Genomic DNA, 15,104 nt, shown 5'->3' on the forward strand with positions numbered 1-15,104 from the left:
ATGTCATGCTTGGTGGTGCTTTGGTCATGGGCTCAAATGGATTTTTAGTGTAAAAAAGAGGGTGTGTATTTATCTCTTAATGCGTGTTTTGGGTCTGGCAGGGAGGACATATATTCACAACACTGGAAGTTTTAATTGCATAAACGCGACTCCATCTCGACAACACTACAAGGTTCGTTATCTGCATCTAGCACCCCATGACTATACGTTTGCTTGGCGCAACACATAAACTCTACGGGGCAGGGCACGGCTTCCGTTTCTTATAATTTTTGGAGAGACCACAGTGCCAACTCTCCACCATACTTTTGTATGGCACCTCTGCATGACGTACACTGTATACTTTGCAGTTTCAGTTTGTGACGTTTCATCGCAAGAGGATATGTTTAACTATTGATCACATTGCTTTTTTGTAGCTTGAATCAAACATTGTCCTCCGGCTTGCATAATTGGATGACATTCGTACAAGATTATCAGGTCGGTAGTATAGTTCGATTTTTATACTCTATATATGGTTTTTGTATTTTTTGAGTTTGTCAAAGCTTCAGTTTAGCCATATGTTTTCCTCACGAGTGCATGCTCAATTTCGTTCATCGTATCTATATACCAAATAGACATACGTTTCTTTTCGCACAGTCTGAAAATTCAACCTATATATTGAAAATAAAGGAAAATTGACTACGGTTGATTGAGATAAGATGGGTGTCTCAAAGATCGTTCCACGATTTAGAGACTACATGGTCGATATTACTAGATTGAATGGTGCCATTTGCAAACAACTACCAAACTAGGTTAACTTGCAACCCTTTTGCTCTATTCAATCACCCTCTTTAGTAGCTCAATTTCCTATATGGAGCACTATGGGGCATGACAACTTGCTTCTTTCCAATGTTCATCAAGTCCCAAAATGAGCTATTATTGGAGCCTGTCAATTGGTTCTACTCATTTTCTCGAGTCACCACAACAAAACCCAATGCGGCAACAATCACAACCAGCTAACCAACTAACCAGCTGCGCTCCAAAATCTGTCAGATTATAAGCGGCAAAGGCCCACCAAGCAAGAGTAGTTATGATAGTGGGTTATTTAAGGGGACATGTGGGTACAACAAATCCTTGAAGAGCTCGGAAACGGATCTCAATTGTAACAACCAAAATATATACAAGCGTATATTGGGAATTTTTGAAATTTCATGGGTATTTTCTCAGTTTTCATGTTGTTGCAAGAGTCGTTGGCTTTGTTTTCTGGAGCAACGGAGGAGATGTAGATAACCTGCAGGACAGGACAAGGAAAGCATGCCGACGACGTGCACCTGAGGCCTTCGCATGCGATGCAGAAGCAGGAGAAAGAAGAGGAACAGGAGGCGCCTTGGCGTTTGAGACTGGGCACAAAAGAGCAAGGGGACGAGCAGAACCGGTGAAGCATCGTATATATAAGCAAATTTAAAAGGACATAGGCGCGGGCTGCCTTGGCTTCTCGGTCAGACCCTGTCCCTCGGATGACGGCAGCCTGCGATCGAATCCCGCGGAGGGATGATGAGAATCTTGACCCGTGTGAGGAAACTCTGTGGTTAGTCAATAAATGTCATTTTAGCAAATCTTTGCACACACTAACTACTACGACTACTACTCGCTCCTCAGAAATCGTATCACCTGCTCCCACATTTTCCATTTTTACTTGTATGAGAAACCCACAAACGTTAGGCCTTGTATGAGATGCGTGGGGAAAGAAAAATTCGACCACAGCCAAATCTGGGGAGATTGGCCTTGTTGGGGTCGCCATGCTGCACTACACCATGGCTAGCAGAGCGTCGAACCACGTGGAGTCTCTCTCTCTCTCTCTCTCTCTCTCTGTGGCTCGTATGCATCACCTGTGATGCCATAGCCAGTTTCTGGATTTGTTTTCATACGCTGGTCGGCTAATCCATTAGCCTTGGTCAATCAAGTTTTGAGTTAAGGGGTGTACCCACCCAAATGCATCGAATTCAAGCTACGGAGTTCCCCTCTTGCTACGGTTTGGGAGCAACAGTGGGTACTCCACATTGAATCGTAGGTAAACAACATAAACTTCTCAAATCAAAAAAATCAGCATAGAAATATCATCATTTGGTAAGCCAACTGCCGAAACAAAAAAAAAACCATACCACAGCTATGCAAGGCACTAACTACTACGACTACTACTCGCTCCTCAGAAATCGTATCACCTGCTCCCACATTTTCCATTTTTACTTGTATGAGAAACCCACAAACGTTAGGCCTTGTATGAGATGCGTGGGGAGAGAAAAATTCGACCACAGCCAAATCTGGGGAGATTGGCCTTGTTGGGGTCGCCATGCTGCACTACACCATGGCTAGCAGAGCGTCGAACCACGTGGAGTCTCTCTCTCTCTCTCTCTCTCTCTCTCTCTGTGGCTCGTATGCATCACCTGTGATGCCATAGCCAGTTTCTGGATTTGTTTTCATACGCTGGTCGGCTAATCCATTAGCCTTGGTCAATCAAGTTTTGAGTTAAGGGGTGTACCCACCCAAATGCATCGAATTCAAGCTACGGAGTTCCCCTCTTGCTACGGTTTGGGAGCAACAGTGGGTACTCCACATTGAATCGTAGGTAAACAACATAAACTTCTCAAATCAAAAAAATCAGCATAGAAATATCATCATTTGGTAAGCCAACTGCCGAAACAAAAAAAAAACCATACCACAGCTATGCAAGGCACTAACTACTACGACTACTACTCGCTCCTCAGAAATCGTATCACCTGCTCCCACATTTTCCATTTTTACTTGTATGAGAAACCCACAAACGTTAGGCCTTGTATGAGATGCGTGGGGAGAGAAAAATTCGACCACAGCCAAATCTGGGGAGATTGGCCTTGTTGGGGTCGCCATGCTGCACTACACCATGGCTAGCAGAGCGTCGAACCACGTGGAGTCTCTCTCTCTCTCTCTCTCTCTCTCTCTCTCTCTCTCTCTCTCTGTGGCTCGTATGCATCACCTGTGATGCCATAGCCAGTTTCTGGATTTGTTTTCATACGCTGGTCGGCTAATCCATTAGCCTTGGTCAATCAAGTTTTGAGTTAAGGGGTGTACCCACCCAAATGCATCGAATTCAAGCTACGGAGTTCCCCTCTTGCTACGGTTTGGGAGCAACAGTGGGTACTCCACATTGAATCGTAGGTAAACAACATAAACTTCTCAAATCAAAAAAATCAGCATAGAAATATCATCATTTGGTAAGCCAACTGCCGAAACAAAAAAAAAACCATACCACAGCTATGCAAGGCACTAACTACTACGACTACTACTCGCTCCTCAGAAATCGTATCACCTGCTCCCACATTTTCCATTTTTACTTGTATGAGAAACCCACAAACGTTAGGCCTTGTATGAGATGCGTGGGGAGAGAAAAATTCGACCACAGCCAAATCTGGGGAGATTGGCCTTGTTGGGGTCGCCATGCTGCACTACACCATGGCTAGCAGAGCATCGAACCACGTGGAGTCTCTCTCTCTCTCTCTCTCTCTCTGTGGCTCGTATGCATCACCTGTGATGCCATAGCCAGTTTCTGGATTTGTTTTCATACGCTGGTCGGCTAATCCATTAGCCTTGGTCAATCAAGTTTTGAGTTAAGGGGTGTACCCACCCAAATGCATCGAATTCAAGCTACGGAGTTCCCCTCTTGCTACGGTTTGGGAGCAACAGTGGGTACTCCACATTGAATCGTAGGTAAACAACATAAACTTCTCAAATCAAAAAAATCAGCATAGAAATATCATCATTTGGTAAGCCAACTGCCGAAACAAAAAAAAAACCATACCACAGCTATGCAAGGCACTAACTACTACGACTACTACTCGCTCCTCAGAAATCGTATCACCTACTCCCACATTTTCCATTTTTACTTGTATGAGAAACCCACAAACGTTAGGCCTTGTATGAGATGCGTGGGGAGAGAAAAATTCGACCACAGCCAAATCTGGGGAGATTGGCCTTGTTGGGGTCGCCATGCTGCACTACACCATGGCTAGCAGAGCGTCGAACCACGTGGAGTCTCTCTCTCTCTCTCTCTCTGTGGCTCGTATGCATCACCTGTGATGCCATAGCCAGTTTCTGGATTTGTTTTCATACGCTGGTCGGCTAATCCATTAGCCTTGGTCAATCAAGTTTTGAGTTAAGGGGTGTACCCACCCAAATGCATCGAATTCAAGCTACGGAGTTCCCCTCTTGCTACGGTTTGGGAGCAACAGTGGGTACTCCACATTGAATCGTAGGTAAACAACATAAACTTCTCAAATCAAAAAAATCAGCATAGAAATATCATCATTTGGTAAGCCAACTGCCGAAACAAAAAAAAAACCATACCACAGCTATGCAAGGCATGGTGGTAGGGAGAATCATGGGCCTGCATGGAGGACGACTTGCGATCTCAAAGCTTCATCATGAGCCTGCAAACTAAGTCTATATACTAAGGTTTTAGAGTCCACCACAGGCTCAAATTTGTAGAGGGGGTTGTATTAAAGATGTAGATCAAGACTAAATAGGTTGTGTGTGCTTTTGCAAGGTAATTAATAATTTGGCCAACCTCTCTCTCTCTTCCAACGTGGTATATCTTTAAGGATTTGAGGTCGCAAATCAAAGACAAAATTTCGCATGTTTCAGAATTAGCTCCCTCTTATCAATAAATCCCCCCTAGGAGATGGTGGGGGTGTGATATTAAGGCTTGCTTCTCTTCCTAAATCTTCATTTCGATTAACCGGGAGCATCGACTTGGCGCATATTTCACGTGCCAAATCAATGCAATTCTCTCTTCCTTTTAACTTAGTGAGCCTAGTAAAGAGGATTTTTAGTTTCTTGATACTAAAAGCGTCCGCTTGGCATGATCTAGACCATTGCCCTTGTTTATGATGAAGAAACCAAAATACAATGTCATGGTCACAGTATGCTTTGTATTTTCGAGATGGCTAATGTGAAAATGCAAAAATGGCATGTTTGAAGTTTTAACCTTGGGGGTTGAGACTAAAATAAATCAACTAGCATTTCGGCTTGAAGAGCAACATGAGTGCATGCAACGAGAAATTGTGGAGTGAACAATTTGTAATAATTACCCCTATTGTGATCATAAAGTGCCAAGGCTTGCAGATGCATGAATTGTAGGCCAGTGTTAGAGCAAGTAAGCTACAATGTTCTTCAATAACCTTGTGATGATTGGAGTTATGGTGTAGGAAAGGATGCCTACTATCCTTTCCTAGTAACCAAGGCGACTAACGGAGGCGGGAGCACTGATTACAAGAAAGGATAGTAAGCATATTTTCCCGCACATCAAGAGTCCGGGGGAGGGGAGCCATGCAAGGCAAATATTTGTCAGAACTATATCTACAAATCATTAGAGTAAAAAGTCGATGTAATTGTGACACCAATCTTTGTTGCACAGAGTACATGCTTGTAAAGCTTTTGTGTGCATGAGCCATATCTTAACCTTGCATTCTACATGTTGATCTGTCTGCTTCCGGTGAGAGTAGTTTTTTTGCTATGCTGATGCATCGAATTCTCTATGACTCATGGATTCTGGCTGTTGATCTGGACGCCATCGGTAGGCTTGTAGACGATGGGATCAACAGCCCCCCGACCTTGATGTTTGCAGGAGAATTACTATGCCATGGTGTGGTGAGCAAGAGGTTGCAATACTCCTATGGGAAACCACATTCATCAGGCTGACACAAGTGATGCCCAACACAGGTGGTGCACCCCCCACGAGGATGGCAGGGAGACAATAATGCAGGTCGGTGTTGCCACGAGCTTCTCCAGTCTTGCCTACAAGCAAGATATGAGGCGATACTCCAAACGATTACGTAGAAAACTGTGCAAAACAACATCGCACATGACGGCCAAGGTGGTGCAAACCTTCAAGGACCATGTTTTCCATGACAACATCATAGCTCAGGGCCAAGTTGCATCGAAAATTCAAACAGAGGGCAAAGCTCATACGCTCCTTCGGTGCTAGGATGAACATAGGCTAGCATGGCATGATAAGTAAGGGGTTGATAGAGTCTTAGGCCCCTGTCACTCTAGAACGGGAAAAAGCATCCCAAGCTGAGTTGGTGCGCCGCTATTCGTTGGGGGGGGGGGGGGGGGGGGGGGGGGGAGAAAGCAAAGTTGACCGTGAGGTGTTGTTAGAGGGGCGTCCTCTCTTGCCTGGCCATCTTCTCAAAACGATGGCCAACTGAAAAAGTGAAGGCAGAAGTGTGCACGACTGGTATTGAACATTGACTGTCAGCTTGAAACGTGCACACACTGCCACTTGGCCAAGGCCTGTTGGATCCATGAAAGGGCCTACATTTTATTCTTAAGCCAATGTGACATAAAGAGGCTACCCGTCCCTACAGAACCCCCATGGGCGCTCGTCCCAGTGTGACAGGGGCCTTAGGGAGAGGGGGTTGATGGCTCAATAGAAGGGGATTGTGAATGTGCCTTCTACTCCCATTTGCGCATACTATCGTTCAGGGCTCTGGGCCTATTCAATGTGCTATTAAGGTTGGAAGAATCTAATGTAATCAACACATACATAGGCACTCCCCCATCTAGGCCTTCTCTTGTTGGCGTGTCAACATCCTCCTCCTCTACTAGAGGCTGAAGTGATCGAAGAGCTTGTCGCGTGAGAAATCAGAGGGTCTGCAGCCTAGCCAAATGACTAGAGAGGGCCGCGCTATTGATGAGGCGGACAATCAAAGAAGGCCGTTGCATTAGGGTCATTATACGGTTAAGATATTGCATGCATGTTGGTACTATGGAAGCGATGAACATTGTTACATGGAGCGAATAAAACGTGCTTCTTGTGAATATCATGCCAAAAGATTTCAATAGATTTGTGGGTATTTCCTTAGAAAGGGCCCGAGTTAGAGGAAGAAAGAAATGACATTGTTGTAATGTTTGAGAATAATCATTTTCCCAAACATACAAAATCGCTTTCCTTCAATGCATGAAGAGAAAATCTCAAAAAATCAGGTCGTTTTTTTGGATTTTAACACTATCTTTCTCTATTTTGGGGTGGCATTTCTCCTTTTCCCCTTTCCCTCAATTGACTTTGGAAAATTGAAAACGGGGAACGATATTAAGCTGAGACACATTTTCCCCAAACACTACATCATTGTGAAGGAAAGGAAATGGACAATGTGTGGTCATGCTCGTGCCACTATGATTGAATGGGCATGAAATTGGGGACACATACAATGATTGACACGGATGATCTACTAATGAGGCAAACATGTACATGTACGTGAACTAAAATAAAGGAAGCCTTGGCAAACTCATAAAATTGAAGTGCACTATTGATGCGGTGATCACATATGGATGTCGTCTGAATGTGCCAAATAAAGGATCTTATTTATGTTAAGATATTAGTAAGCAATGTAAATAATTGAACATTTTATTTTGGAATGAAGTATAGAAAGAGAACGCCAAACATTTAGTGTACTCCATGCAAAAGTGCCATACAAAAGAATGGTGGAGAGTTGGCATTGTGGTTCCCCCCGAAATATAAGGAACATAAGCAAACACATAGTTATGGAGGTTTGGATGCACATTAGAAACCTTTCAAATGAATCAAAGTGGAGGCATGCTTGTCTATTCAAACATCCATGTCTTTATGTGTTGTTCAAGCAAACACATTGTCATGGAGGTTTGGATGCAGATTACGAACCTTACAAATTCATCAAAAGTGGCGGCATGCTTGTCCTTTCAAAACGTCCATTATTGTGAATATATATGGTTTTTATTTCACACATCACAAGAAGTGAAACGGATACGAAAGATGTAGAGTTTAAACTTTATTAAATGAGGAGGAGAGAACCTGCCCCCTATATAGGAAATGGAAGCGTCTCTCTTATTGTTAGAAACGCCCTAGTCAAAATGTACACCAAATGCGGCTTCCTAACGAAAACCTTGTCTCATGACCCCAATGAATTAAACATTAGCTTATATCCAGAATCATCAAAGATAAGTGTGTTAGGTGGTAGGTCAGGAAAATTTTAAAGATTCTTGTGGAACACCAGTTTATCTGTCACGCCAATTTTAACAGCATACCAACAACATACCGCATTTCTGGCCAGTAGGGCAATTCTTCACCATATTTTTCATCAAATTTCTTGAGCAGTAAGCCATTAAGGTCCAAAATGAGAACCCTAAGTTGGACGCTTAATGGAGGTGGTGGGCTTGGCCATATCAGTGGGATTCTCTTACATAGTCTATACCATAGAGGAAACACGAGCACTGGGGGAGACAACACCCAATTCCATATTGCACGAATGTTAGCCCTGCCATTCTGCTTGTCAGTCGAGAACCTATCTGCAAGGCGCCATTCTTCAACTGAAAACATATCTACAGATGGAAAATTACACAAGACTCAAATTTGAATATGCAATTAGGACATATCTACAGATTGAAATCATACAATAAAAATACACAATGTTAAAAAATTAGACACAAGATGAAAGAGATGTCGAATGGGAAAGAAAGTTATATTAATTTCAAAAGTGGTTACATAAAAAGAAACATAGGGGGGGCATACTATAATCTTTTGTAGGCTCTGGGTTTAGGGTCAGAACTTGTCCCGGTATTTTGCATCTCCTTAGTGTCTTCTATGTCCATCTCCTCTTCTGGTTGCCCCTGGGTCTCTTCCTCTTCCTTGCTTTTTTGCTCCATTTCAGGCTTCTCATCTGCAGTCTTCTCGATTTTTATTTTTTTTGCCTTTCTTATATGTTGAGCAAGGGTCTCCTCGAGACTTCCCTCCAGCCTCACATCTACACGACCATCAGCTTTAGAAAGCTGTGCAGCAACAAATCACTTATTAGAGCCTTAATCAATGAAAAAACTTACTCTTGCCACGTTGGCCTCATTTTCTCGGGGTCTTTGATCTTGTCACCCGCACGCCAGTGTCTAGCAACACATCGTCTTCCTCATTCTGGGTTTTCCCTTTAGCACCAGTCGTACTCTGCTCCTTTACCTCAAAGTTTTGTTCTTCTTCTGTTGTTTCCAAAACAGGTTTCTCAGCATTACCAGGGACACTTTCATCAAGCAAAACCTCCACAAGTGTCTTGTATGTAGGTATCACTGCATCGTTCCCTAGGTCTTAACCGACAGTAGTTCCGAAGCAGCTTGACTCTGAAAAAACATCAGAGAAGACAAAAATCAACCACCTGATTAAAACAATGGTGTGTTTTTTACCCATTAATAAAATTTTCTCACCTGTTATTGGGCATGGTTCTACTCGCTCCTTCTTTAGAAGGGATTGGTCTTCTGCAGAAATAACTCTGGGGCAATCCTTAAGCATGCACTTTCCTTTCTCAGCCAAGTGAGCATAGCAGAATGCATGGTATGCATGTGAACAAGGCAATAGAACAACATGGCTTGAGAGATTGTGATCATGAATTTTTACACCACAAGCATTGCACACATCAATGAGAACAACACTATGTCCAGGAGCTGAAACTCGTGCAGGCAAGACTATGGTTTCAGGTAGCATTGGTTGACTAATCATGTCTGTCACAAACGTGACACAGAGACCAAAGGTTTCCTCATGCTCCAAGAATTTGGATAATTCTTCCTGTAGGCAAGAGATCTCTATTATCAAACAATGTCAAACAGGTATAAAATCGGTATGAATGCTTGAAGATTAGTATAATAATTTTATCATACTGGTATGATTACATCTTGTCGGTATGATGTTATCCCACCGGTATGATGTTATTATACTGGATAGTACAACATCATACCGGTAGGATAACATCCGGTAACATCATACCAGTAGGATAACATTATACCGGAAGGATAACATCAAACCGGTTGGATTTTATCATACCGTTAGGGTGTAATCATACCGGTCGGATCTAACCATACCGGTCGGATGTAACCATACCGGTAGGATATAACCATACCGGTAAGATGTAATCATACCGGTAGGATATAATCATACCGGTAGGATTTAATCGTACCGGTAGGATGTAATAATATTGGTAGGATATATTCCTACCGGTATGATAACATCCTACCGGTATTGTGATCTACCCTTACGGAATTGATGTTATTGTCATACTATTATGTTTTCTTATTATTCGGTTTTGTGGTACCACATTCTACCTATCCCGGTATGATAGAGCCATAATACCGGTATTGTAAAACTTATAATACCATTTTCACTATTAGAGTTTCAGTACAATATGGTTAGTATAATCGTACCGTTACTTTAGTGTTAAACTACTGTTTTGTTTTGTTACTATATTGGTATTATTTTGTTGTTATACCTGTATTATGTTGCTTTCATACCGTTATTGTGATCATTGATAGAAATTATAGTAACATGTTCACCAATAGAATACCAATACCGGTATTGAAACCGTTACTTTCTAGGTATGTTACCATTATTTATAGTAATCAATCTACTTTATAGGTATTATTGTGTAAGCATTCCACAACAGTATATAGACTATAGTATGTTGTACATCCAAACCAGTACTTTGCAGGTATTATACTACAATCAGTTGGAGTTAAAAGCATACATGTGCCTGTTGTAGGGTGGCTTTTGCTTGGTCAAATTTTTCTTGGAGGCTGTCAAGCAAGCCTGTTGGTACATTGGCATCGTCGAGGAAGTGCATTTGGATGGTGTCAAGGGCACCCTCGCAACGGTGCACATCAGCAACAAATTTGACCACAAGATCCTTAGCCTTCTAACACTCGACTGATACATTGTCATGAGGTTTTCTAACCTCAACAAGTAGTTCTTGCAAGGAAGTGGATACCTCAACACTAAACACAGACTGAGTAGTCGCAAAAATACCACTTCCGGCTGGTGTACTTCCGGATGGGGTATTTACTAGCAAGATGGCAGAACCACTTGGGGTTCCTGTGGATACTTGGGAAGTCTCTAATTTCCATTGTTTTCTTTTCCTATCTAAGTGACCTTTATTGGTCACATTCTTCACCACCTCAGATGCAAACTCAGCTCACTTTACCAGACCTATGCATACGAAATAAACATATCCACGTGCAAACTTGACTCCCAGCAGATAGTTTGGTGGTTTGGATTGATACACCTGCTTGTAGAGATGGTAGAGTGACTTGTACTGATCCGGCCTTGCTGTTTTTATCGGTACTTTTTTCTCCTTCACTGGAAGACACGTGAAAACTTTCATCTAGTCAGATATGGGCACATTTGCATCTGTCAACTTCCTAACATCTTTCCCCTCAAGACTTAACCCATATTCCCTGTGAAAATCCTCCTTTGTCGTGCAGAATGCCTTTAATGGCACCTCTACATCCTTGGGGTGAACAAAGCGGCTGATTTTGGGAGGAGGCTGTAACTTCTGTCTCTGAAAAGAATAAATCCATATTCATTACTCAATATATCCACACCTGAATACTCTACTACACATACACATCCGCTGTACACAACACAGAGAGAGACAGAGAGAGGTGACATACCTTCGTGGGAGAATGTCGGGTCTTTGTGGGGGAGACCTATCGGGCTGCATTCCTTGGGCTGTTTCTTAGGTTGCTATCCATAGCGAAGGATAAGAAGTGTGCACATGGGGCTGTAGAGTGAGCTGAGAAAGGCGCAGAAGGAGAAAGGCACAAAGATATGGAGAAGTACAGTCATGCAAACATTATTCTGACGTGGGTTCCACACGTTTTTTTGAATCCTCCACACGATTATTAAGATTTTGTATCCTCCACACGATTATTTAATTCAAACAATTCTTGCCCATAACAGCAGTTTCATACCCCCCTAAATTTTAAGCCTCCAAAAACAACTTTCAACTGGTTAAAACCGGGCCACCTATTCATGCATCCACCCCTTGACTATCTCCCATCCAAAATCGAGCTACATAATTGGATTAATGAGTCAAGTTATGAATTGGATGCAATGAGGTGCACATTGTGGCATGTGAGTGCTGCTTTGGATTATGCACTCTTTTATAGGGCCGATGTTGAGTTGCAGGTCTATGGTCTCACATATGTTTGCAGGTCTACCAATGGATTCATGTTTTCACTTGGGAGTGATGCTATCATGGAGAAACAAGAAGAAACCTATAGTTGCTCTATTGAGTACAAAGGCAAATTACAAAGGTAGAGCACATGGGTGTTGCAATAACCACATGTAAAGTAGCATGGCTGGGATTGCTACTTCAAGACTTTGGAGTACAAATATAGGGACCTCTTTAGGTAGACATTGGTGCTGCTAGAGTACCTTAAAACAACTTATGAGTGAACATTGGTGGTTTTTTTACACCAATCCCATCACTAAGGTAGTTCTACTTGTACCTTGTGTACTTATTGTAGGTGATCTTATTAAAACTTGAGGTACTTGAGGTATGTTGTGTGTATATGATGTACCTCTTTTCTCCAAACGACTCTACCTAAAGTACAAGTGTTTTGATCTTTCCACCTACCTTATCCCCATTGATATTGATTACACATTGTAGCCTTGTAGGTACTTCCATACGATAGAATAGTAGTTTTTATGGTTAGCTAGGTGCTATGTGTACAAGACTAGTAGTACAAAGTACCAAGTCTATTTAGTTTGGGCTCTATGCATCATACTTGACTTAGTATTACCTATATGTAGCTACTTACGATAAATCACTTTAGACCTTTCCTTTGCTAGAAGTATTGTAACTATCTATACTGAGGCATGGTAACTATACTATTGGATGCAAGAATATGATATAATCTAAGTACTTTTAGATCACACATTTGACTCATCAAGCAAACGTATTGGATGCTTTAATTTAGAATTTTCTATCAAATCGCAGCTTCTAGCATACATATTTTTTGTTTGGTGACACTCGTGCTTTGTTTGCCAAAAGGCAAAAATAGTGCCTTTTATCTTGAGTGTGATGCAATGGAGTTGAAGTTATTGAGGCCACATAATTTTAATGATCTAGCCTTAGCAAGATTCAAACAAATGTATTCAAAGTCAAAGAATGGTAGAGACAAGCCAAAAGAACTCAAAATCAAACCGTTTCTAAAAAGAGTGAAAAGCCTAAAGACAGATCCTCCTACCAAGGTAAGAAACGGCTATCTTCTAAAGGTATAGAGAGTTATCCTAAAGATAATAGATGTTTTAAATGCACTGAACAAGGCCACGTACTCTTATTGGTCACTATCCCTTGATTGTTTGATAGTATAGACTTCTCAGACCCATGGTGCAATCGCCAAAATTTGGGCGCTGTAGAAGCAGTCCAAAGGTGGATTTCTTTGCTTTGTAATTCATGCCCTTTAAAGCTTCTTGCCAATGTAACGCTTCACCATTGTTGTGAAAACCTTATTTATATCTTCTTTTAAATACAAACATGATGGGTTATGTTCTCTTTCCCTTCTATGGATCTTGTGCTTTATCATAGCTCAACATTTTTGCATCATACATGTGAATTCTTGGAGAATGGTGATTGTGTGCTCCTTCTGGGCATGAGGAGGTTGTTGTGCTAGTGACCAATTTTCCCTTCCAAAAAAATGAAGCTCTGATGGTGCACAATATCCTCTTTCGCATATAAGTTAAAAATGTCTTGAGGCTACTGTCCAATTTCTAGAACCACATTCATTAGTTTCATTCCAAGAAAAAATTGTATAGATAATTCCCCTAGTGCATAGTCCCCACTTTCAAACCATTGATACCAACCCTCAAGGGTTGGCATTCAGTGTGAGGATCATGTGGAAGCTCCTGGTTGTGCAATATTTCCACCCAAGGGATAAAGTGAAGTGTGGACACTAAAAAAAAAAACATGGAGAGAAGAGGAGGAAGAGCCGCTACTCAATTTTTGTTGTTTTTGGAGCTTGTGTGTGTGTGTGTGTGTCTATGTGTTGAGCAGGAAAATGGATAGTCTCTCTCCTCTCACTCCATTGGTGTGTTCCATGTCCCGGTCAGATGGGTTGCGTAAGATGAGTGGTGCCCCATGTGTGTGTGTGTGTGTGTGTGTGTGTGTGTGTGTGTGTGTGTGTGTGTGTGTGTGTGTGTGTGTGTGTAATATCCCAAGAGTGCATGTCGGGTGATTATAGAGGCATTGTGTGTGTTTCCATCCCGCTCACATTCTTCTGGTGCCCCCCACAAAGGATCTTCTTTAAGTACCTTCAGCTTCAGGATTACAGGTTGCAGATTACAGATTACAGATTACAGGTTACAGGTTACAGGTTATATGAACAGGTACAAGTGACTCACAGAAGTACAGGTAGCTAGAGTAGAGTGATATATTGGCAAGTGGGAGTCACTTGCGATTGCCGTGGGTATGCATCATTTGGCACGTGTTTGAGCGCATTGTCTTGTACTGTATGTTACTTGTGGGTACTACCATTGTACGCCTTTGTGGATCCATACTTGGTTTTATTTGGTAGTCCCAGCCATTTCTAAGACTTGGTCTAGAAAGTAGTCATTTTTTAGACTTGACAATAAGATATTTGCATAAACCTTCCTGAGAGAGTCCTGATGAGGTTTTATTGAGCTGGGGGATTCTCAAGTGTGAGATCCTTTTGGTGACATAGGTGGTTGGAGCACCCTTTTTGTGACCTCATCATAGGCTATCGACTAGTGATTGATGCTTGGATGCCGTTGTTGGCAGGTTATGCATACAAATACAGTCCATATTTTGGGTTTTTACTGCTCTAATTCTAGGAGAACTCTGCTAGATTTTTTTCCAAGTTGTGATGACCGGTGTTTTTTACTTCTGAGCCCTTTATGTTGTTATGCTGCTGAGATTCTGGCTAAGTCAGAGGGTAATTAGTCAAGTGTGCTTTCTTGTGAGCTGCATGGTTGGCCTTTAATGGATAATAATGACAGACCTCAGACCTCAGTTCAGTCCTTTTAATTCTGCACAACCAATCCACATAAATGTTCATGTGGGCAAGAAGATTTTTTACCAGCAGCACATAGTCTTTATGTTTGGGCCAAGAAGATTAAGAGAGATGCTGGAATCTCCTTTGCCTGTTGTAATTTTGATGAATAACTGTGAAAACTCATTTGATGTGCATGTGTTCATCCTTTTCTAAAAGCTTGAGCTCCATTGAAGTTTCCTGGGATTGAGTCAGTAAAAAGTTTTGGGTTCTTGTACCTGTGGTAGAAGTGGTTC

The sequence above is a fragment of the Adiantum capillus-veneris genome, chromosome 2 (genome assembly GCF_014529385.1).
Source record: "Adiantum capillus-veneris isolate H3 chromosome 2, ASM1452938v2, whole genome shotgun sequence".
Taxonomy (NCBI): Eukaryota; Viridiplantae; Streptophyta; class Polypodiopsida; order Polypodiales; family Pteridaceae; genus Adiantum; species Adiantum capillus-veneris.